The sequence below is a fragment of the Dromaius novaehollandiae genome, chromosome 2, assembly GCF_036370855.1.
Source record: "Dromaius novaehollandiae isolate bDroNov1 chromosome 2, bDroNov1.hap1, whole genome shotgun sequence".
NCBI lineage: Eukaryota > Metazoa > Chordata > Aves > Casuariiformes > Dromaiidae > Dromaius > Dromaius novaehollandiae.
This window is the reverse complement of record NC_088099.1, coordinates 90,298,988-90,324,341: the sequence shown is the minus strand read 5'-3', so window position 1 is coordinate 90,324,341 and position 25,354 is coordinate 90,298,988.

Here is a 25,354-nt window from a genome sequence, read left to right as displayed (position 1 = left end):
GAAAAACTTCCACCTACATAACAACTGAGTTAGTTTTCTCCAATTTACTGCTATTCAGGATTTCATCACATCTTCCAACATTACTTCTCAAAGTTTTAGTCCTATTTAAATAAAAAGTGCCTTTAACTGCACTTGGAATAATACCTTGCATTTCAAGATAGGATGCATAGTTTATACAAGTAGTGCCAAACACTGTAGAAAAAGAAATTCTTCCTCATTCTAAGAACAAGCTCAGGTCTAATTGGAAAGGACCATTGGCAGTGACACAACTACATTTATCATGGCATGCCAGAAGTGGTAATAATATGCATGGAAGGCACAAGCATAAGATTAAAAAGACAGGCCTGCAAGTGCCCATCTATTTACAACACTCTATCTGTACCCAGAGCAGTCACGAAGGATGCAGAAGGAAGCACACAAGCACACAAAACCCAAACCAAAAAAATACCCTCCCACCCAATTCTCCTGTTTTGTGACACAGAAGTGACACTGAATGTTGAGGAAAGAAAAAATCCCTCTGGGTGATCAGCCAAACCTGAGGCATAAGATTAATGCAGTATTGATGCTGGATGTCAACTCGTCAGATGTTCAGGGACTCAAATCACAGAGTTCCCTGTCCCCCTTTTCTTTCTCTTGAGCAAATCCTACTCTCCACGCTCAGAAGCATTCTCCTAATCCACCAAACAGTACGTTTCTTTGACTCCTGCTCATCCCTCCATGCTGGCAGACAATATTTATGCTTTTACATAATTATATCTAAAGATATGACATCTCTTGCAGAAGGGGATGATTTGGGTGAGGCAGGTCCCCTTTCAAAGAGGTCTTTCTACCTCCTCCGTGCCTGCAGGGCATCCACACAGGTGACAATGTGTGCGGGGCGGGGGGAGAGTCACCACCAGAAGCTGTGGGCCTGCAGCTCAAGTAGAGATTGAAAGACTGCAGAAAAGGGCAAGAAATAGACAGTTTGGCTTCAGGAGTTACAGGAAAGAAAATTATTGAGGCCAGGGTGCACTAAGCGTGTTTGCTGCAACTCAAGCAGCCACCGAGCTAGCTGATATCAAGGGAGAGAGCAAGGACAGGGAGGGCAAGGGAAGTGGTGAGCAGAAATTCTGTGTTTCTACTCTGACCTCATGACTCTGAACTTGCTCTATTTAAAATGTAAATATTCCAGTTTAAATTCTAATGCAACTTTTTTCTTCTGTATTGTTTAAAAGCCTCTTGCTAGGTTTTGGAAAGATCATGCTAAGGAGAAAGTCTAGGCAGATCTACTCAAAGCACAGAGGTCTTTATACCCTAGGTGCCACCATCTCCAGACCCTTTCCTTGTTTTCCCTCTCACTTTTTTTCCAGACTGAATCCCACTTGTTTCCTACAACAAATATGCAACAAAAATACTGCACTTCCTGCTGAACAGGTTGATTTGGAGACCTAAAAAAAGGATTGTTGGGAGCTATATATCTGTAATTAAAACCCTTCCAAGTGCTAGTGGAGTTGGTCCTGAATTTCCTTGTAACAATTTCCCTGCAATATCAACTCATCTTCTATGAACTGCTTACTATTATTCAAAATGATTACAACGGCATAGCAAGTATCTTACATAATCTGGTATGGAGTAGCCTTCCTATTGTGGACAAATATAAAATAAGGTAAAATACAGTTTCCCAAGATTTGATAATTCATTTTGTATAAGAAATCAGCAAGGAAGGTATAGAAAGGATTGTTTTCCTCTAGAAAGAGATCACATGAGAGAGTAGAGGAACAGGACTTGTACAGAGAATCAATGTGGTGAATCTCTCACTGTCAAAAGATGTCAGGAATGGGCAGTGCTTGTGATCATCTTCAGTAGAACTGCCATTTTAACTGAGAAAAGCCTTATTAAGCTGCTTAAGCAGCAACCTGAATTAAACCTCTGGTCCCATCTGACCACAGTGGTCCTTTCAGCCCTCAGCAGGAACTAATAAAGCTTTTTATACTCTTTTCCTTATGTTAAAAAAGAAAAAAAGACAGTCTGAGGTGGTTCTGCAGAGGTAATTGACAAGAAACCTCCACATAATCTCTAGACTGTAATAAATAAAGTCATCTTTGTATTTGGCCTCCCTCAAAAAGTTTGGATTTCATGGATTCCCATAGCTTAAGGTACTTGTTTATTGTTAACCATTTCCCATAAGTTGTATGGAAAGATGTTTTATTTGTTGTTTTTTTTTCTCTCTTTTCTTTTTAAATCCAGGGGCACAGGCTGTTCTGTTGGAATGGGTCACCAAGGAAGATAAAGCCAGTTCATCCCCTGCCAATGAACAAACAAATAAAAACCACATAGATGGTATGCAAATATGTAGAAAGGAAAAAAATGGCATAATCCTACCCAAGCGGATTTTTTCTCTCTGCATCCTGGAAGGGCATAGTGCCTCAGCCAGCATCCTGCCAGGGAGCAAGAGGATGCCTGGAGTGGCACACACTTAATACCACTGGGGTTTCTACAAGAAACTAGGCAACTTTTTGAAGGACATGTTGAACTGTACGACTGTAGAGTACTGTACAGCAGTGTGTGTGCAGAGAGATAGCGCCTATCAGGATATACCCTGTTATGATACACCTGCACTGTTTGCATAACATATGAGAGAGTACTCAGGAGTGCATAAACAAAATGTGCTTAACTGACACAAGGTAGAGAAATCAAGGTTAAAGGAAGATTGTGTGCTGCCAGTACGTCAGCAGCGGGTAACTAGTACGAGCTGGACTCTGGAGAAGAGTAATCCACAGAATGATCCAAAACATCTGGCAAGCAACACCGGTGTGTGTGTGTGTGTGTGTGTGCGGGGGTGGGTGACAGAAGAAAGGTGGATGCCTACAGAGCAGAGGGAAGCGGCCCTGAGCCCCTGGGGAACCTGCAGGACTCCCACGGTCTGGCTCCCAGGGGCTCCATGTGGGAGCCGTGGGGAGCCTTGGACCAACATCCTGGTGTGTCAGCACGAGGGGTCACAGCCTCCCTACATCAGTTTTGACTCCAACCTGTATCTCTGGGGGGGGGAAACCAGTGCAAAGCAATGCTGCCGCAGGGGAAAAATGGTATTTAGGAGCCCAAAAGTTGAAAGAGAGAGCCACCAGTCACGTGGCTTTACAGATCAGCTCCAGAGACTTCTGTGCCCACAACCATCCCCATGCCTCAAAAAGAGGGATCTTCCTTTTCAGAGAGTAAGATTCAAGGGTGTTAATACCATCTCAGTCTTCCTTAAGTTCTTAAAGAGCAAAGGGCAAATGGGCAAAACTCAGAGTCACTGAAAAGCCTGTTTTCACTGTGAAATATATGTGCATTTATATTACTAAGGAGGTGTAATATTTAAGTCGTCAGGTCATTTCAATCCCTATTCCTGTCTTGCCTGGGACTTCACAAGGAGACTCCTCACCCCTTACCCTGAGAAATGTGACATAGGCAAGAACTAAGGACGCACCAATTGCTCTGCTCGCAGGAGGGGATCGTAGGTGGTGGCGAAAGGAAGACTCCTGAGTCTAGGTTTTCTAAACAAGCATATCTTAGAGCTATCTGTAGGAAATCTGTAAGCGAACTCACTGCAGTCAGAATTACAAAGCGCTAGTCACAACTTCTTTCTTTTATAGGTAATCGTTTTTATTGTTTATTACTATTATTGCATTAGATTACAGTATTTTCACTGTAAAATAGCAGAGGCAATGAAGAAAACAGATGAAAGAGGAGCTCAATAAAACAGATTCATCATAAAACCTGTAAATAAAAGAATGTTGTTGGGAAAATATCCCTACTTAAAAGAGAAACTGATACAATCATCAACAAAAAACATTTGATGTATTAGAAAGAACAATACTACAGCCTGCAATCAATACATATATGAAAATTCTATGCCCAATCTAAAGGAAAACATAAAGTGGAACACTTATGAACCAGCATGGTAAGACACAGAATGCATAAAACTGACCACTTCCATTATAGATGTGTTATAAAATGACAGTATACAGATATGACTCAGGTTTGTCCCTTAAATCCTAAACCTTACATGCATAAATTCAAGCTGAAGGTGCAAGAACAGTCAAACTCTGATATTCGGGCATTAGTGGCAGTCGCCTCAAAAGCCATTTGGCGAGATCGCAAACTATGTGATTTTAATGCAGTGATGTAGTTCTGTTTGTTTTCCCTGTTGCCTTCTCCTTCTCAGCATTCAGTGCACATACAGGTCAAATTTCCAAACTTTGCTCTGTAGTCATGAGGCATAAAAACTTTCATTTGGAACTTAAAAAAAAGAAAAAAGCCAGAAGAACGAAAGTTAAGATTATTCTGGGGTCACAGTGCTCAGGAGTTTAAGCTACACATCTAATATCCTGAAGCTTCTGGAAAAATGTTGAGAGCTGAAGACGCCTAATACTCTTTGGACTGCCTCCAAGAATAGACCTACTAAAGGAAGGAAAGAAAAACAATAGACTGAATTTCTTTCTGAGCAGGTACTTCCCTTCCACCACTCTTAGTGTAAGGCCTAAAACACCATGTCTTACCAGTGATACCACCTTCAGTTTTCACAGACCTTTTAACTCAGCCTTCAACTTGTGTTACGTATGAGACACACACAATTATTTTTCATCTGCCCGTCAGTGACAAGATACCATTCAACCTAAGATGTCCAGAGGAGAAATTACAGAGTAGAAAACAAGTAGAGGTTTTGCAATATTACATTTTCTGTGGGAATTAAAGAAAACCTGCCTAAAAATGAAGGTTAGCTGCACTTTTCTGTAAACTGACTTCACACAGACAATTTGATCACCCAGCGAGCACTTGCCAAGCTAAGAAAATGCATTTCATGTTTCTTTTTTGACGTCTTTGACAGTACATTCTCATTTTGCTTTATATTAAGACAGTCTGTTGCTCTCTGGGATATTAGGGTCTCCTTCAGTTCTGTTTTCATTCCTCTCTGTATTCTGACGTGTTTGCAATTTTACTGTTGTGCAAATGTTATCTTGAAACGCTCTCAAGCAGAAAGTGTAGCATATGAGTGCTATAACAATACCATGGCACTGTAACCTTACGATTCCCATAGCCATACCAAAGTAGTTCCCTCAACCAAAATAAAGGATTGTAAAGCAGCAAGACTGCAACAAGGATGCCATCATTAAAAAATCTATTTTAAATTTTTATTGAAAGAAACTTTAAGAAATAGAGGAATATAAGCTTCTGCTTTCCAAGAAGAAAAAAAAGTCTCTACTATGTGTTTCTCATTCTAACTGGTTCACTTAAATGAAAATGATCAACTTCTCATTATAGAATAAGAAAGAAAGTTTGTTGCTGTGTTCTCATCAAAGTCATTAATTATAGTATTTTAGTAACATTGAACTGGCAATTTAATATTACAAAATTTAAATATAATTAAAATGCACAAAGTATGTCTATATAATATACCTATACAAATAAATATGCACGAGGCAGCAATGCTGAGAGAAATATTTCCTCTTTTTGAGAGTTACTTAGATATCTGCTCAACAAACGCTCTTGGAAAATGTATACAGAAAACAGAACTGACCATATAGGGTAATTTCCATACCTTTCCCTAACAGATTCCATATTGCATCTACTTTTTAGATACAGCAGAGCACCATATTTAACAGTATACAAATACTAAAAAAATAGCTTCTTCTATACTAGGAGAAACCAGTAGGTTTTAGAGAGCATTTTCCTTTCCAACTGTTTCAGGCCACTTCAAAAGTTATAAGTAATTTAATGTGCATATACCCATCAGGTTATCGCTGTTCAACAGATATTCAACTTCCATACTGCTGAGGTCAAAAAGTAGCCAAGTTTGGACAACGAAAGTTTCCCTGATTTTTTACAGCAGCTGCTTAGGTATCATTGCATGATGTTACTTGACTTTCTGACTCACATAAGAACACAAATAAGTGTGGACAGAACCCAGAGACTTGTCTGTCTCCCCCTCCCTGCTACAACGTACAGAGGGGAAAAAAAATCGTAAAGTGAGGATAGTGAGCAGAAATTTCAAATTGCATCATTTTGCTCTGGGTAACAAGATTTAGACAACTAACTCAATAGAAAATATCCAACCAAAACCAAATTCTATACCCACAACTATTTTTAGTCTTAAATCTCTGAACTCTGATAAATGGTATGATAAGAATGCAACAGAACAGAGCGATTTTGTAGCATCTGCCAAACCTGCAGAATTTGAAGGTAGCAAAGAAGTGGGGAGGGTTGTACTGGAATTAGAGCCAGAAATGTGCTCTCTATTTTTAAGAGAAGATGCTTCTGCTGATATAAAACTCCATAATATGGTCAAGCTTTGAATGCATGCAGGACACAATCACTGTGCTGCCCAGCTTGGAGGCAGAGTTTAGCTATGATCCTGTCTTTCTTCATGTCCTCCTACTGAAAATAAGAGGCTAATATTTTCTGTGATACTGATCTGGCAGCTCCACTCCTCGCACACACCAAGACTGTCCCATGATGAGGGCACACTTCTAGGAATAGGGTTGTAGTTGCAGCTGTTCCAGTTTTACAAATTTTTAGAAGAAAAAAGAAAAAAAAGACATTTTGTGCCCAACATGCACATACACTTTGCATGGTGCTTTTTCCTTCCTTCAAGTAGTTGCAGTAAGATAAGTAGTTGCTTCCTTTAAGTTTCTACTTAAAGGAAGTAGAATGCAGATCAACTGTACTGGAGCGTGATCTAAAATTTTTCTCAAGTCTCTAGTGGGTTTAGGTATTGGTTATTTTTACTGTGATTTATCCTGTAGTACAAATCAAGGATCAAGGCCCTACCATGTTAGGCACCATGTAGAGAAAAAAACTGCCTAAGTTATTCCTTTTTTTCTCCAGTTCCATAATAAGTAATATTTTTTATTAAAAACAATGAATATACAAATTTGAAATTTACACTGCAGCAGTGAGTGAGGGAAAAGGGCTTTAAAATATTTAGAATACTTTAATTCATACAGAAAGAAAAAACAAAATCAGAGCAATTGAGATGAATACTGAGTAAAATTACCTGTCTATGTATAACAAAGAGGCAAACTCTGTTTAACAACATATGCTCTTGAATTGCATCACTAATTAAAACAATTATAGAAGCATAGATAGATTTATGCTGTCTTGTCCTGGGATTACACACATCCCCTTTTCAGCAATTTTGCTCCTTCTATCACAGTAGCCGCTAGAAAACAATGTATATGGACCCCTGCTACCTCACACTTTATTGTCGTCTGCAACACTGATCTGTGCTGGTCCAAGAATTAGAGATCTGTCTTTTAACCAGGACATCTGCAATGCAGACCCCTCTTGAGGCTTTGCCATGCTGCATACACTACTACTCCTTCTTCCAGTAAAAGCAGCTCTAAGTTTCATTCATTCCACTACTTCTATAAGAATGGATTGAACAACACTATGGAATTAAGTTACAGTTCATAATTGTACACATTTTTTTTTAAACATGATGATGCATGTCTCATGATCTCAAGCATGACTATTTTCTGCAGTGACTGATTTTCTGCAGGGTAAAAGATTCTAGCTTGGAGAGGCGAGGCATCACTCTGCTGCTACGCGAGGTCAAAGAAGACCAGCTCTTCCACCTGCCCACTTGCCTTCAGAGTGAAATTCCTCTGGGAAAGAGGTGAGCGGGGGACAGTCCCTCGTGCCACAGGAGGTGCACGCTTAATGCAGGGGCAGGCATTCATCCGCTGAGAACAACCACATGGGGCTAGGGAAAAATGCAAGCTCTAGCACACCTGAAAATCCCTTGGGCAGGCACATTAGAGAGCTTTTCATTTCCTCTTGGTCCTTCTCGTATAGAACGCCCCACGTTTGTATTCAAGTTAATTCCCCAGGACCTTGATCCAAATCAAGCGGTGACTTTCATCTATCCCTAACTCTTATAGTTCACTACCATTAGCAGTGCCATTCGTAGCAATCCAAAATTACTACCAACAATGTAAACTGCCAAATAACTCCAAAAACTGAATGAGTTGCTACAGTAATATGATGAAAGCATTTTTCCAAAGTTAGAAAGTAATGAAAAGAGTCCTCATACTTTTAATTATTCACTAAAGGATCCAAATGTTATTATAACTGGCTTCATAGATCAGGGCTTCTGTAACATTTCTTTTAGCCAGCTTAAACATCCCGAAATTTCTGAATTAAATCTTTTTTTTATTTTATTCACAAAATAAAATATTATGGGTAAAGTTACCGAAGTAATTAGGTTCAAAAGTGTCTAAGTCCTCTAGGAGTCTGAATTTCCATTGACTTCAGGGAAGGGATGTAGATGCTTTTGAAAACACCAACCAAAATGATTTTTCCAAGGTCACACACGATGTCTGCAGGAGAACCAGGGTCTCTGGGGTGACAGCGCGGTCTCACAACAAGACCATTGCTACTGGAACAATCGTACTTGCAAGCAGATTACATGTTAATTAATTGCCAAGAACATTTTTTAAGGGAACTGATTGGAAACAAGTAGTTTTCTCCTTCTGCAAAGAATCAGTTGAGGAAAATGTCATATGTTCCTACGGAATGGGAAAGAGAATTTTTTCTCTAAACAGACCACGCTGTCATTGCCAGCTATGTGCTTTGGCCAAAACTGCTGAAGGATTTACATGAAGTAACAAAATAAATAAATTATATTCTAAGCCTTATCAGGGCACTACTGTTTTTTCAGTTGTATTAAAGTTGTGAAATACCAGTGGTGAGGGATGCATTCTACCTTTCTATAACATTTTTTATGTCCTTATCTTGTCAGATGGGTTTGTGAAGAGCAAGCTAGAGCATGGATGCAGAGATAAGGTTGGCTTAAGCAAGTACGGGGCAACATTTGGAAGGATAAATAAAAGAACAAAAAACGAAATGTTTCCCTCTAAATTAACTTACTAGGTACAGAACAAAGGCAGTACTAATTATCAGTTATATACACATTTATACTTTTCTGTAGGTCAAGAGAAGACATATTAAAGCAAGAACAGATTTGTGCAAAGAGATCCAGATTATAAATTACCACAATATCAAGCAAAAGCATTTAAATTATGTCTAATTGTCCATGCAAGGCCATTAAAAGATATCTACCACCTTATGAGTTTCTAAATTCATTCTGAACAATTCTCCCTAGAGGGATGCAGAGGAAACAATTCACTTGTTTTCTGGAGTTTGACTCACCTTGTCGCGGCCCGAAGGGAGTCGTTCAGGACGACCTCCCTCCCCTTGGGGCCAAACGACCAAGTTCGTGATGCCCTTGGACTGAATTAAGGTGAAACGACACCAGCCAACCAGTTTTAAGATTTATTAAGGCAAAATGGAATCAACTAACTAGACACGTCCCGCATCACACGTTTAGGAAAAAAAAAAAAGGAAAAGGGGAAGACAGAGAGAGAGAGAGAGAGACAGACAGACAGACAGACATCACCACCCGTGGATCCAGCAGTGTCCCGTTGGTCCTCTTCTCTTGGGAGTCTCGGTGGCAGGGGGAGGCAGCGGCGGGAAGCTCCCGTCTGGTTCCGCCAACTCCGCTCGAGTGCCTCAGTCGTCGCAAGCAAGACCCCCCTCTATTCACGCCGTCTGCAGTTTTTATAGGTTCTTGCCCCACCTCTGGGAGGTGCTTCCTCGCTTCCCATGCAGATTAACTGTCACCCGCAGTCCGCCCTCTCGGAACCTTCCAGAAACGCGCTGGGGCATCTGGGGGTCTCCTGCTCATGTGCAGATGGCAAATGAGTACGTGCGGTTCGTGCCCTAGAGGTGACCTTCTGCCCTTTTCGCGCCCTTCTTACCTCGCGCAGGTGCACAAGGTTGTTTACCTCGCGGACAGCTCCCGGGGCTGTCACCGCGGCATTACCGAACGCGCCTTGGCAGCAGCGGCTTTGCAGCAGCAGCAGCAATGTTGAGACAAAACCGCATGTAGAGAACCGGTCCTCTACACACCTAAAGAAGAAATTCATAAGACACAGATATGTTCAAATCAGGCTTTTTCTGCAGGCTTGAATACTTCCCGGGTTACAATGACAGGATTGCTAGCTTCTGCTCTCAATCTTCTCAAAGGCATTCTCTCTGCTTTGGGATGAACTACCATTCTCAGTTTCTCAACAGATTTCACTCAACTATTTCTCAGCAAAATTAAATCTCAATTGTTGAGTGAGGATTTTCTGGCAAGAACTGCCAGATTATTTCATATTAGTCCATAAAACATATCCCCAGGGAAAGCTGTTTCTCTCTTTCTTTTTTTGCCATATAATCCACCTCCCAAGGATCTCTCGTTTTCCAGAAAAAATTGTTTCCTTTTCCATACAAACCTGCCTTTTAACTCCCTAGAGAAGCAGTGCTGGCACCATCATAAGCCAGCCAGGACAATCACTCAGATTTGGCCTTCTCTATTTCCTACTTGGGATAAATGTTCATGCTGTAAAATACCTAGCTACCTCTAAATACTGGTGGTAAGCATAGCTGCCGCTACCCAAATTCATGGTCCATCTTGAGCTCACTAGGTTAAGCAAAATTCTCCTTTCTTTTTGCTCAGACATATGTACTTTCATGCCAAAAAATTCAATGTGGCTATAACTAGACAGTAATAAATTGTTTACTTGCCCTCACTACTCCCCTGTGGAAAAACTGGTAACAGCCTCTAAAAATTAAGTGAGCTAATGGCTTACATAATCTTTTATTTCTTTATTTGTTTAAAAATTATCAAATGATGTTTTGTTAGTACTAGTACCTTCAAGGGCATAAGAAACTGTTTGTATCATAATTAAATATAGCTGTTCTATAGATTATGGCATTTCATATGTTTCATTATTATACCCATTTAAAACTATCTTTACTTTAAAATTTGCTTTCTATTAAGAATGCTATTATTAACCTACAACATTGTACCAATATTTGAATTCTGGAGAGAAAATAGAAGGAAACAGAAAAGGGAAGAGAAGGAAAAAATAAAATGGGCCACATGGAGGAGATGGAAACATAAAAACCAGCTACTTGCTTTAAAACCTTTTATCTTTAGTTTTCAGCCTATTGTTTCAATGCCAGTGACACTTCTCATGAATCAATAAGTCTAAGGTGTACAAATCAAATCTGTTCAATAAATACTTAGCAATGACAGTAGCAACGGGCAAACATCAGAGAAGCCGCAAGTGGAAAAGTGGATTTTGTCCATAATCATTTCCTGGAGACATCCAAATCTGCACTGAAATGTTATCTTTCTAAACAGTCCTTCAGACTGTGGATCCTGGAAAAAAGAAATGAAAACTGTTTCCCTGCCCCACCAGGAAAAGAAAAAGAAAAGAAAAAAAAAAAGAAAAGCTTTAGTAATGAAATGACTTTGTTCCATGTTCTACCATCTCAAACATCATTGCAGTAAGCACTGTAGCTTTTGAGGGCAAAATTGACAGCCTCTTAACTACACCTAAAATATTGTCAACAAATAACTTTTGCTGACAAGTATGATTCATCATACAAGAGACAGTGTTATAAAGCAACCCTTTCTCACTTTGAAGGCTAGACAAATACCTGCAGTTATGTGCATCAACCATAAAGGTTTTTTTTTTTTTTGTCTTTGTTTTTCACACACACACACACACACACACACACACACACACACACACGCAGAGTTGCTTGGCTGGTTCAGAGTGCCTTTCAAAGCAATAATGTTTTGGCAAGTTTCTTGATTGATGAGTCATCAAAATTCTCCAGAGCAGAAGGGAGTGCTGTCTTGTAGACAAAATATGCCTCAGTGGGATTTCACTTGCCCAAAGAAATGAGTGCATGATTCTTTGTTTCATCTGGACACAAAGGAAAGTTTATTAATATAGATGTTCAGCTAGAGGTTCGCTGAGTAAATGTTAAAGCAGAGAACTGTAAAATGTCCTTAGACTTAACAACAAATATCGATGCTCTTTGATGGCAGAATTCACAGCCATCCATGGCCCTGATGAACTTTACTGGAGATGTATTTTATAGTCTAGACAAGCATCCCTCAAACTTTTAAAGGCTGAGCCCAACCTCAGGAGGGGAGTTACATCAGTCACGTCATCGTTCTCTCTCCACTCTCTAGTAGTAAAGGCCTATCCCTCAGCATTTGTACATCTTTTACAATCACCTTCCCCCACGAGCACTATTATTCTGGCCAGTGCTGCTATGGGATACTTCCTCCTTTCATACTTCAGTGAATTGATGAATATTAATAGTGGCATTTAAAGTATTAGCCATCACATCCAAATTAGTGCCCATTAACTAAGTAGGGATGTTGACACAACAGCCTCTCATACACCAAAATTAGGTAAGATGGTGCTTTCTGGCATTAAGAATCAGCTATTGTCATGTTTATTAGCTCAACTATTTACATTGTATTCACGTTTTAGCACTTTGTTTTGTTGAAGAAAAATTATTTTAAAAATTCATATTTTATTTGTAAGTGCTTTTAAAGGATTCATGTTAAACTGAAAATCCAAACTATGCCAGTGAGCAAGCTGATTCAGCAGCTTTGAGCTGTAGTGCTTTACGGAAATACCAGGGATTACTTGTAGGGGTAACTGAAGGAAAGACTCAGTTTGCTCTGTTCCAACAAATTGACATAAACAAGTGACCTTCACAGACTGCCTCTGGCCTTGGAATCCTAAAGCCTCCTAATTCTTGTTGATTTTTCATGTTTGTTTTTGCCAATACATATTCTGCTGTTTATTAAACAAATATTTGGTCAAATCTGCTTGCAGTCTATTAAATATAGAAAAGAATCTTCTATCAATCTTGTTTTCATTATGAAACCAACACGTAAAGTGTTTATCAAGTTTTTCTCAACTTTCATCCTGCCTAAAACTCCCATAAACTGCAACAAGTAAGCCCTGAAAAAAGGTCAAGACATACTTCAGGATTTGGCTTCCAACATAGGATTATTTTGCTGAAGTTATTTCAATTGCTCTGGGTAAACTGTTAATTAACTTTCCTAAATATGGAAAATCCACATCCTTTTAAGAACACCATCTTTAAAGTGGCAATATGTCATCCAGACATGCCACTGAAATGAGCAAGTTTACATTGTCATAGAAAAAGTTCAGCCTGCCAGCTCTGAAAAAAATTGTAATATATACAATGCCTTGATGAGACTTTGCCTTGGAATTTCATGGTTTGCAAAATATTGCTTTACATAATCACGTACAATTATTTATTATCTTGTAAAGGATAAATCTCCCATGGAAAATGATGTCTTGCTCGAAACAAATGTATCCGTTTTGTACATGTGGAGTTATATGTATTTTTATTAAGTAAATGTATTTTATTTCTCATCACTGCACACTGAACACAATTCACATTCACTCTTAGGTTATATTTTATCTGGTACATGATAGAAGAAATTATTTGCTGGGTTCATCAGTCCTATCACATAGATTCAGAAACAATACAGTAGAAGATGACAGTTTTAAATACACATGGTTAAGGGCAAAGTCTGATTTACAAGACACCTAATACTGTAATGCGATGATGTATAGAATGAAAAGAACTAAAACCAGATGAGAAATTATTTTCCATCCTAAAATAATCTTAAGTTACAAAAGTACTCTAGACCAGGTCCATCAAAACTTTCCAACATTGGTCTGCAGTTATTTTTACTATAAATTATTTTTGAATTCTTCTCTATTGTCCCATTAAACAAAAAAAAAAATCCTAAATCATTTGTTTCATTTTTTCTCTGTCTCTGTGAAAGAGGAGTTTTATTCAAACTTTATTCACTAGAAATAGTTTATTTTTCATGGAACTGGTATTTTCTGACAGTCTCAGATTATATATGCAGGGCTACAGAGTTTTAAACCAACGTGGTCTGAATGAAAAACTGCACGTACATGGATATGATAAACACAGAAACAGAAAACCACGAAGCACTTCCTTCTCACAGCAAAATCTGCTTTATTTTCACACACTGAAGTATGCTGAAATAATGAATGGTCGAAACTAAGACAGATGCTTACAGGTAGTCAAATTAAGGTACAACAGAAATTATGTATACAGCACCCAATAATTCTGACTTATAAACACGCCAATAATAAAATCTATCTCTAAGCTCATGAAAAATTTTCAGTCTCCTCCAAAGGTGGCAGCAAAAATCCTTTCCACCCTTTTGAGCTAACCAGGCCCCCCAGTTATGGTACCAAGGTGAGTAATGACATGTAATTTGGACTAAATTCTTACTCACATGCACAGATAAAACTTTTAGATAGACTACCTGAGGCAGGGTCTCCAAACGTAAGCAACACTGCCTTCAGGTCAGCTCAGGAGGTAGGCAGGATAAACAGGAGTCTCAAGACACCAGGCAGAGCCAAGTGAAAAGACAGCCTTGATCCTTCCATCTACTTTGTGTATATCAGAGCTCTATGAAGCCAGGCTGAGTTTTCCCAAGCAGCCAGAAACCAGGCAGCATGGGAAAGCAACTGTTGTTCAAGAGATGAGGAGAGTTTTAGATCAGCCAGAAGCAGCAGATACTACTGCTATGTTAAGACAAGTCTGTTTCTCCAAATTTCTCCCTAACACACACTGTCACTTTTACCCCCTTTTCTGTCTTTCTGATATCAGGACAACCCAATCCACATCCTTCACATTACAGTAGTGACGATTCAATTTTGCCTTTATTGCAGAGAAGTTTTGAACCAGATCTGGCTACATATGTGCTTAATTTCCTTCTTGGGATGCGTGAGCAGGATGAGGTGAGATTGAACTTGGCTCTTGTACACCCTGAAGAATAGTTCATTCAGCTGAGAGGAAGAGCTACGTCATTTACACATGGCTTTGACAATAATAATGACAATAATAATTTCATCTGATAGCCACTGATCTTCTCAGGAGAGTTTTCATTTATTTCAGTGGTCACTGGGTTGACCCTTAACTGTCCCTATCTGAAAAGAATATTTTTCTCCAAGTTGGATACCTTCCTTGGCTTAGGCCAGGACGCCTGATAGATAACAGCTCATGGACTGTACTCTCTTGAAGGCTCAGTATACAGATTTAGTATAATGTTATGGGTTTATCTTTGTGCCATCTGTACTTTGTGAGGACCCTCCCCCACACACAGATACAGAGAAAGGAAGCAAGAATCTAATTTTAAAAAGGGTAAGACAAAGTGTCATAAACCCTGCCTTATTGAAAAACAATGAATTTATCAGTGGCTCAAAACCACTTATGATGGTGTTTTATTTTTATTATTTTTCTCAGTCACCAGGAGCCTCACGTCCTTCTGCACATACAAAATGTCAATACCTGTTTCTTTGACTGTCCATTGAGCATCTGAATGATAACCGTTCATCTGTCTCTCTGCATGCATTCACAGCTAGGATTGTAATGCAGCAATCATCTGAGTGGAGCCAATTACTATAATAGGCTACTCAAGAAAGCTGATAATGGAACTGTATTTGTTTATTTATTTTTGTGCAGGATATTTTGCTAGAGTATCAAAAGTAAGATGCCATCATAAATACTAACCAGGGGCATTTTTAGTTTATTTAATTCTTAAATGATATTTGCTAGCTCGAATTAGCAAAGCCAACTGTTTTTATCATTATAATTTTTAAGGATTTCTATTAGTCCAGGGAAGGAATTCAATTAGAATAAGACATTATTTGATACTGCAAGGAGAATTTAGATTCAGTAGGTAAAATTAAATAATGCAGCCTTAGCCTTGAAATGTTTTTCAAATTATTTAGTTAGCCAATTACAGCTTATTTAAGCCGTACGTGTTATTTACCTTGAGATACAATTCCCACTGGGGTTTAATTCAGGTTTCAGGTTTGCTCAGATGTTATTTGGACTTGGTGACTTTGGCAAGAGTGGGACAGTGATGGTTCCATGCTTGCAATGGCCAGTCAGTCCCACGCAAATGACAGCACAAAGGCAGGTATGACAGTGTTCACAGGTTACTGCATCCTCATGGGTCTTCTGGTACTAACAGAGATGGTCGTTTGTCCCCATCCACTTCTTGAGTAAGTTTTCTCTAAAATCTTTTTTCCTCACAGTATGTTCTCCTCTTGCAGTCTAAAATCACTTACTGGCTTCCAGTTGTTTCTGTCCTCACTTAGTTATTCTGCGTCTTTGTCCAGATGATGGAGGCATCTGCCATCTTCTACCCAGCATCTTTCTTCTGTCAGTCTTTCATTATTCTCACTTCATTTTGAGTAGTTCAGTTCTCATTGAAAAAATTTCTCCTTGTTTTGCTCTGTTAGCATACAAGGATGGGATGGGGGGAAACTTTATATAATGTATTTCAAAGATCTGGAAGGATTATATAAAAATCTTTACTGCTGTTAAAAATGCTTGTCTGAATAACATATGCTACCATGCCATTATTTTGTGTATATTCCCGTACTGACGCTCAAAGTTTTATGTCTCTCTTCAGCATTCTTACTAGGCTATAGTAAAGCTTATCTGTTGTCTACCTAACTTTTGTTTGAGTTCATCTGCTTTTTAAGAGAAATATCCAAGATGCCAAATATAATACTACTGAGAAAAAAAAAATGCTTGAGATCTACAAAACTACTTTGACAAGTAATTTAGTAATTTAGTAAAAAGGCTGCATTAACTGTCCTTCCTCCCTCAGAAAACCCTTAACCATGCAAACATACCAACACTTTTCTGAAAGCATTCAAATGTAGCCCAGTTTCAGCATCACAGCCCAGGTGAAGAGCCACAGTCACATAGAGAGGCAGAAGCCTTTTCCAGCTCTTTACCCAACCTATGAAGATAACATGAGGTCACATCCTTTCACCCTGCCCCAGCCCAGCCACGGGACCCCTGGTGGTGCCCAATGCCCCCCAAGACTGGGGATGCCCCACTGCCCCTGGGACCCTGCTCCCTCGGGGCAGGGGAATAAGCCCTGGCAGCCAGGCCTGTTATGCACTTAGAAAAATCTATGTACCGTGAGGAGGTATCATGGGACTATGACTAAGATTAAAAGTTTTCAAGTTTTAACCAGTGCAGATAAAAGAGAGATAGAGGGAAAGAATGAGAATGGGAGCTGGCTTCAGCAGAGCTGGAAAGAGCATTAGAAACCTTATGGAATGAGAGATCAGGGGAAAAAAAAATCTTTTTTTTCCCCTCTAACTTTTCTTAGAAACAAGACCATAAAGTCCTAAGATGATCTGTATAGCAGTAATTAATGATCTATGTAGCAGTAATTAAGCAACAGTTCATGCCTGAAGAGCTTTAAATTCAAATAGATTAAGAAGAGGCAGGGTGAAACTATTGTTTCCCTTCCATAGGGGAAAAAACTGAGAGAGAGATGCACGATGTTTGAAGTTGTAACGTAAACTCCAGGACAGAGCTAGCACTGAGACAAGATTTCTCACTGTTCAGCAGTAAGATGCAATAACGAGTCCGTTTTCATCTTTGTTTCCTTTGGGTGGAAATTTGTGCGTCTGTGTATCTGTGTTGGGTGAAAGTCTGTGTGTCTGTATGTCTGTGTTACTTTGTCAAGCCTCCCCATTCCTGATGAAAGAAACCTGTATATTAAAGCCTTGTCTGCAATGTGCAGCACACTGACTCGTTATCCTCATCCTCTGTGGAAACATGCTATAAAAATTATAAGGTGCAGTGTTAATAATCACACAGAGTCTAGATGGAAAAAAAGATATTAGGCACTGGCAAACTTCTTAAAGCTCTCCAGTTGTCTGAATTGTTTCATACTGTTAATTATCTAGATCAAACAGAAAGAAACGTTTTACTCGAGTACATTACACTCACAATATGTTCCTGTGTTAGCCTGCAGTGATATTTGCCCTCATCCATAACGACATCCCCCATAATGCCACACAGCCACCTCGCTCCCCCTGTGCATGCTAACGGCTCAGCAGAGGTATCACATACAGCTGGAGTTGTGCTTCTGGTAGAAAACCCATCCACTGATATGAATGGCACTGTTATATGTCTGACGTTTCTCAGAATCGAAGCAGCATTTCTGAATAAGTTCTTTTTCCAACTTGGTAAGACAATAAACAGGAAAAATAGCAATGACTTGAGGATCATTCTCTCACATGGGCTTTATCACAAGGATCCCAAGCAGACAGAAACAAGTGTTTTCCAGGCTGGAGTACTATAATGTGTTTTTTTTTTTTTTTTTTCTTGAGGTTGTACTTAAAAGGCTCAATTCATACCAGCACAAAACTTTTGTCCTTATGAGTTTCTCAAGCGGGGCCTTGCCCATTTCATGGGTGAAGGTCCAGGAGATGCTCACTGAAGGTCTGAGGTATCAACAAAATTGGTTTGCAACACCTGAGCCTACTAAATAAGTTTAGGTACTCTGAGCAAGCACTTTTCACAATGAAAGCAAAAGAATGAGGTTCTTTTACAATAAGAAAAGAACCAGATTAACATGGCCTGTCTTATGACAAATACCAACTACATGTAAATACATATGTGCAAAATATATGCAGTATGCTAGAACTCATCTTTGATGCTGCATTACACAATGCTTCACAGCTGGTGGCAAAAACACAAAATAAAGCATCATTTCAGATAAAATTAACTTTGACTTTTTATTTAATATAATAAATCACATAGGTAGCAAAATACTTGGGATGCCTGCAGGTTGGCTTGTGCTCTGCAAAAAGGCTTTGACTGATTTAGAAGTGGTAACTGAGAATTTCCTCATTCCACAGCTCACATTCAAAGAACTCTTAAAAAAAAAGAAAAGAAAAAAAACTGTAAGAGATAGCATCAGTAAAAGTCAAGTTTCCATGAGTATGTAAATACATGAGCTCAGACTTTTTGTATACTAATGACTTCTGTTTTGTTTTACTGAATTTTTAAAAAGTAAAATGAACATTTATGAACCCACCATGAAAGGGAAATGTAGAAGGAAGCTGCCTTATGCATTATGAATAACTGCAACTCTGAGGGGTTAATGGTTTAGAACTAGCTCTAATAGTCTGTATAAATACCTACATAGAGAAGGAATTTTTCATGATTTATGAGAAATTAGATATGCAGTAAAATGAATTCTACATTAATTTAAACATCTGCCTTTGACATACTTCTGAGATCAATGCTCTGCTTATTGGCCTTTACATACAATAGGCTTTGCAAAGCAAGAACTCAGGTAAAATCATTTCAGGCTGAAATCATTTGCCACTTGAGCTCAGGTAAAACATCTTAACTAAATAACTGGCTTTATGAAAATTCTTTGTAAAGGGATCTACAACATGTTCATACAGTAGGCTACGTGATAGGGCAAATAACTTCATGAAAGCATCTTTTTCCTTATTTGTGGCCACATGGACTTGTCTTTTCATTTGCAATTTTGTAGAGTCGTTATGACAATGACACCCGTTGCAAACGTAGAAAAGCAATCTGAGGACAGCAGTTCTGCCAGATGTCATGTTAGTCCATTTTTCACACGTGGTTTGTTCAACGTCCTTGTCTCCCGATATCTGAGATACCCCCATCTTGAATTTAGATCCAAGATGTTGACACAGAGGGAAAGGGCAGCATCTGCCTACGGACAGCACAGGTAGCACCCAGTAGCCCCACTCTGTCCTTCCCACGAGAAGGATAACTTCTCCCCGACCTCTCCCGTTCTCATGAAGGCAAGAGAAGAGTTTTGCTTTCACTTTATACAATTTTTAACAGGCTGCTTTCCTCCTGGATGTAGTAAAGCAGAGCAGACAGAAAGCTTTCTCCCAGTGTAGGGCTAGATTTTACATCATAACTGAAATTTTAGGAAAAACGCATTTAAGAGGGACTAAACAATGTGAGTTTGGAATACTCTCTGTATCATTGCTTTCTCTTGTTTCAATGACTATTATTTGATAATCAGTGATTATTTCAATGATTATTAGCTAACCCAAAATTAAGGTCCCAAAGCACAAAACATTCCTGTAGTATTCATATTAAAATGATAGGAAATTCTGTATGAATTAATTTCCCTTGAAATTTCAAGCATATTTAAACAGTACTAGACCAAATCGTGGCTCACTGAACATTTCAAAATCAAATGATTGCATCTCTGAGTTATTTCAGTAGATTTTTACAGGGTATAATTAAAGACAATTTGTTATGATATGATGTTTGTTTTGATATAATTTGTTATATTTACTCCAAAGTCACATTGTCAACTCAACATTAAATTTAAATTGGTGGATTTAGCAGAGATAACGTGGAGATGTAAGAACACACATAGGTACGCCAAGAGGCTAGAGAGACAGGAAATGAAGGAGAAGGCAATACATTACATGAAGCCGCCCTTTCCCTGAATTTTCCAATTTGTGAAAGTAAAAGCATTCTATAGAGTCACATCTCTCTCAATAACCCTCTGCTGGAAAACCAGGCCTGACTGAATGGGTTGCACTGGAAGCTGGTGTGGCTGCCCATCAGTGGTCCTAGGCTGCTTGCTCTTTTGGGAGCTACTAAAGAGGTTGATTGCCCTGGAAACCTGAAAGCCTTGGTTGTGTCTCTCCCACTTTCCTTTCCAATTTCTCAATTATTTTGGCTTGCCAAGATCATTAGAAGGCAGGCAAAAGAGAAGGAAAGAGAAGTCAGGCAAAGCAGCTGGCCACATGACAGCCATCTAATGGGTTGATTGCTATTTCTGTTCCATTTCAGCTACAGTTTTGGCACGTGTACAGTGGTCCTGCATCTGGGAGGAGCTGCAATTCAAATTCAAAGTTACACTACTTCACATATAATTTCAGTAGCACTATGGGCAGTAATCTCAGAGGAAGGTACTCTTTTATAAGGTGATAGTATTTTGACCCTGAAAAAAAAAAGACCCTAAAATCACATTTCAATTCATGTTATGAGTTTCCACTCACAGTAAAATGGATTCCAGTATACCTAGGAAAAGTGAATTTGCTTCAGGCTTAGAACAAGCTCCCTGATTAGGAATTAGTAGTTGTTTCAGCACAACTTTATCTCGCCATGTTAATTTATTTAATTATTATGATTTATAGTTGATATTGCTTTTGTCTCACCTTGATGGTCTCAAAGACATTATTCACTATCAGACACTGTGTCTTTTGTCCAATTGTCTAAGTGTCACTACTAAGAGAAACTATGCAAAACATTTTAATTAATACTGAACATAATCAAAGTGAAGAGACAAATGTTCATTGCAATGCTTCAGAAAAAATGGGTTATAATAAATGAACCCCTTCGTGTTCCCATTTGTAGTACACTAGTGAACTGTAGAGGTTATGCAAAAAGGGTGATTTCCATTTTTATCATTTACAGAATATTTAACTATATAGAATGTATAGAATATTTCCTAATTTTATGCTCTGTGTGTATAACTTAGGCTTATTTTGTTCTGCATTTTCCATACTTTCAGAAAAAAAAGTAAGGGGACAGTATAGAGAAGGAGAATGAGAGAAAATATTAAAAGCTAGTCATGCTATGAATTTTCTATTAAAGCACTAATAAGGAATTAGTGAAACGTTGACATTGTGATAGAGAGATCTTCTGACCTTCAATATATACATTTTCAGTTGACCTACATATAACTTTCAGCCTAAAGTTTCTGCTAGCACTGCTTACTTTGGTCAGATTATTTTATCTAGGCATTTGTTTGCTGGGTTTTGCTAGTCTGACAACTCCTATTTATGACTGTGTACCTGGGGAAGAACTTTAACGCAAGTTTCCTGCTGTACCTGTGCCACGTTACCTTTGTGATAAAACGTTTTATGTTTAGTTCCTTTATCCAAACCTATGCTTCTTACTAGAAAATTGTCAGTGTTCTGACTCGAAATGACCCAAATTTATTGTATAAATATCCTGAGAGGAAAACTCTTGAACTAGAAGTGCTACAGTCAGTAATCATGAGATAAGATTTTTCTCCAGAATGTCAAGAGTTTTCATTTTTATATTGTTCCCATTCTTAAAGAGGAATTATAAAGAATATTGCTACCTTGCAGCTTTGTCAAAAAACCTTTATGTGGAATTTCAAAGTCTGCAGGCGTAGTTATGATTGTTATTGCCATTGTTTGTTACATATAAAAGAAGTGGTATCTAAACCTACTGTGTCGTCTCTGGAAATTAATTCACAACGCTGCTCAAACTAAAGGTAACAAAAAAGGGAGGGAGGAAGAAAAGCCCTTTGCCTAACTTCATCCTAGAAACAAAGATCAGTGCAGGGACTGTTTTGAATGGATATTTTTAACTCAACTCAGACTTCTTAAAGATCACAGTTAAAACTTCCAGAGCAAGTTGAAACTATTTTAGAGGAGGATAGAGGGAAAAGACCAAGTGGAGAAAGACCCACCCTGGATGAACTCATGGAAACAGTGCCCCTTCACAGTTTTTTCTTGAATGCTGAACTTTTGTTAAACTTACTGGAGTTGAGAATGAGACCTAATTCTACCCTTTTGTACACCCAAGCTCACAGAGGTTTAGAGGTATGAGACTGGTCCATTAAAAACAGAAAGCCCTGAGGCTAAGTTTAATTATTAAGCAGTCTCTCCTCCTCTCTTTCTCCCTTGCTTCTTAATTTAATATTTCCAGCTTCTTTATTTATTTATTTCACATCCCAAGATGCTCAGCTGCTGGACAGAGCCTCTTTGTCTAATGATGACATGAGATAGTCTTCATTCCTTCTTATTAGGAAAATAAATTCTCTCTCTCCAATGCTCTGTGCTGCAACAACAGCTCCTCCTCTCTGCTCCTCCTCTGAAGCCCGTTTGACAGTGGTGCAAAACAGTGGTGTTCCCCCCATAATTCCTGCTGGAAAGGAACTGTCAGAAGCTGTTTCTTCGCAATAGAGGTTGGTCCTTCTCTGTCCTAGAGTAAGCCACCTCCACACACAGGGGAAATTCACATATATGTTCACTCATGAAGAAGCTTCTCAGTGGAAGAAGGCACAGTTTCACGCAGATCCTGGAATTTCGATTTCTGTTTTCTTATTAGGTATACAAGACTGCTGATGAACACACACACATGCATGTGCACGCGCGCGCACACACACACACACACACACACGCACACACGCAAGCCCTCTTGCCATTTAGGTACTAGCAACTCCCTTGGGTTTAAATTGAATAGAGAGTAAATGCTTAGGATAATAAGAGAGGAGTAAATCAGAGCAGACCACAGTTTTCAGAGAAACAGAGAAAAGGAGCTTGGAGGAATTAACTGAGGAGAGTGTGGTAGCTCAGCACAGAGGAAGAAAGTCATTCCCTGTCTAACTGACAGGACAAAAAAGCAATACAGGTAAGAGAACAAGGAGATGAAAGGGGTTGAACTTGTGACCTCCCCCTCTACAGAGCTTTCCTGACTCCTGAAGGGGAGCTCGGTGTGTAAATGGCTTGTACAAGCCCCTGAAGAAGGAGTAAAGCTGTGATTATGCAACTGTTTCTTTCTCATTGACCTTGTCAGACAACTGACATTCCTAGGAGGACGGGTTTGCACATGCAGAGCAGGAGTTGCAATGTGAAAGATTATAATTGCTGAGCTATAAGCTCTGCGTGCACTTACCGAACAAGGAGTGTGAGTTTTCACGGTGCAGAGGTAGGCTATATCAATGGAAACGAAGGGTGATCCCTGCTAAGTATTTTTACAAGAAGCCAGTGGAGCTGATGGCAGTTCTCTTTGGTTGAGAATGAATTTGCTAAGTCTAGCTCAGGACTGTTGGTAAGCTGCATAAAGTCTCCCCCCATAGGCTTTTAATGTGCGACTAATTAAGGTACATACAACACTTGCATACAAACATCAGCATGATTAAGTCTATTAAATAAGAAATAGTGTTGCATCTCATGTCAGAGAGGTAGTCTGGGTTAAAGATTAGTTGTTAATGCTCACCCACAGAAACTGAGAACCTAAGAAGGATTTTGAATCATGTAAAAATGAAACAAAAAAAGTCACAGATTTGATGACCCTCTGAAATTCAAAAAATCATTTTATTTTCACCAAAAATTTCAGGTAAAAACAAGAATACTTTGAACATTTCCACACTGAAAGCAACTTCTCATTGAAATTTTCCATTTCACTTTCTTTTAAAAGGTTAGAAGAATTTAAACACTAACATTCAAAATGACGTATTTTGTCCTCACCCCAACCAGGAGTTAAGTGTTTGAAACTGTAAATGAACCAAAAATCCTTATTTGCATAACATTAGCCAATAAATGACTGTTTGAACACAGTTTAACATGAACAACCTGCAGCTGCATGTATCCAAATGACGTATTTTGTCCTCACCCCAACCAGGAGTTAAGTGTTTGAAACTGTAAATGAACCAAAAATCCTTATTTGCATAACATTAGCCAATAAATGACTGTTTGAACACAGTTTAACATGAACAACCTGCAGCTGCATGTATCCAAAACTGTTAGATGAAATTGATTTGCCAGCCCCTTAATGTAAGCTAATTGCCTCCTTTCCCAGTTAGCAGAAGGCCTGTCTGGCTCTGTATCATATGGTTTTTCATAAGGTGACCGACAGTTGTGGGTAGGTGGCCAAATATCCATCATGACAAATAGAAAAATCTTTCATTTTGTCCTCCTTGGAAGAGAAAGCTTAAAACAGGTGAATAATGCTCAGCATCACTGCTTTTGCAATTTAGATGTAAACTACTTGGTCTAAGGGCACATGGCACAAAAAAAATAAGCAGAGGCATCTTAAATAGGACTAGCTATTCCCCAGAAAGTCAGTACAGGCCAAACGCATCTTTGTAATGAATTCCTGATATCTTCTTTTAGTTGTTAAATTATAACAGTAAATGGTGTTAATAAAAATGAAAGCCCAGTCTTAGATGCTTTGGTAGGTGTTCTCTAAAATATATTCAAAGTTTCATATTAAAGCATGCACTAAACAGAAATTCAGTCAGTCATTTTTCTTATATTAATTTGCTAGGTAGGATCAGGACTAACTAGTTACAGATGTGATATTTACAGATACAAAAGTCTGTGTATTCACTGTGAATTGAAACATATTAAGGCAGGTCAACATTTTGACTTCCATTTACCTAACTCAAAGTTAGGTATTAAACACTTCAGACTAAGTGTAAAAGAATGAGTAAAAGAATACAAATGAAAATCAAACTTAAAATAGCAACATAATCTAGTGGAAAATAAGGAGTTCATCTATTTTAAATGTTCACTAAAACCTCAGTGAAGAAAGTATTTCATTAAATATATATTACAGGATAATTTTATCCAAAGATTACACCTTTTTCTTCTTTTGAATTATAATACAGCCAGTACTGTTCATTATTTATGTTTTAGGCAAGGTCTGAAACAGATGCATATTATTTCAGCCTACAAAGTAGGATTCAGTCAAGTAAAAGTGAAGGTAAGTTCTAGATATTATATAACCTCATTTATGTTGTGGTTTTTGCATACGTACATAAAACACATTTCCTATAGGAAAACACAGCACACTACCATATTTTTGG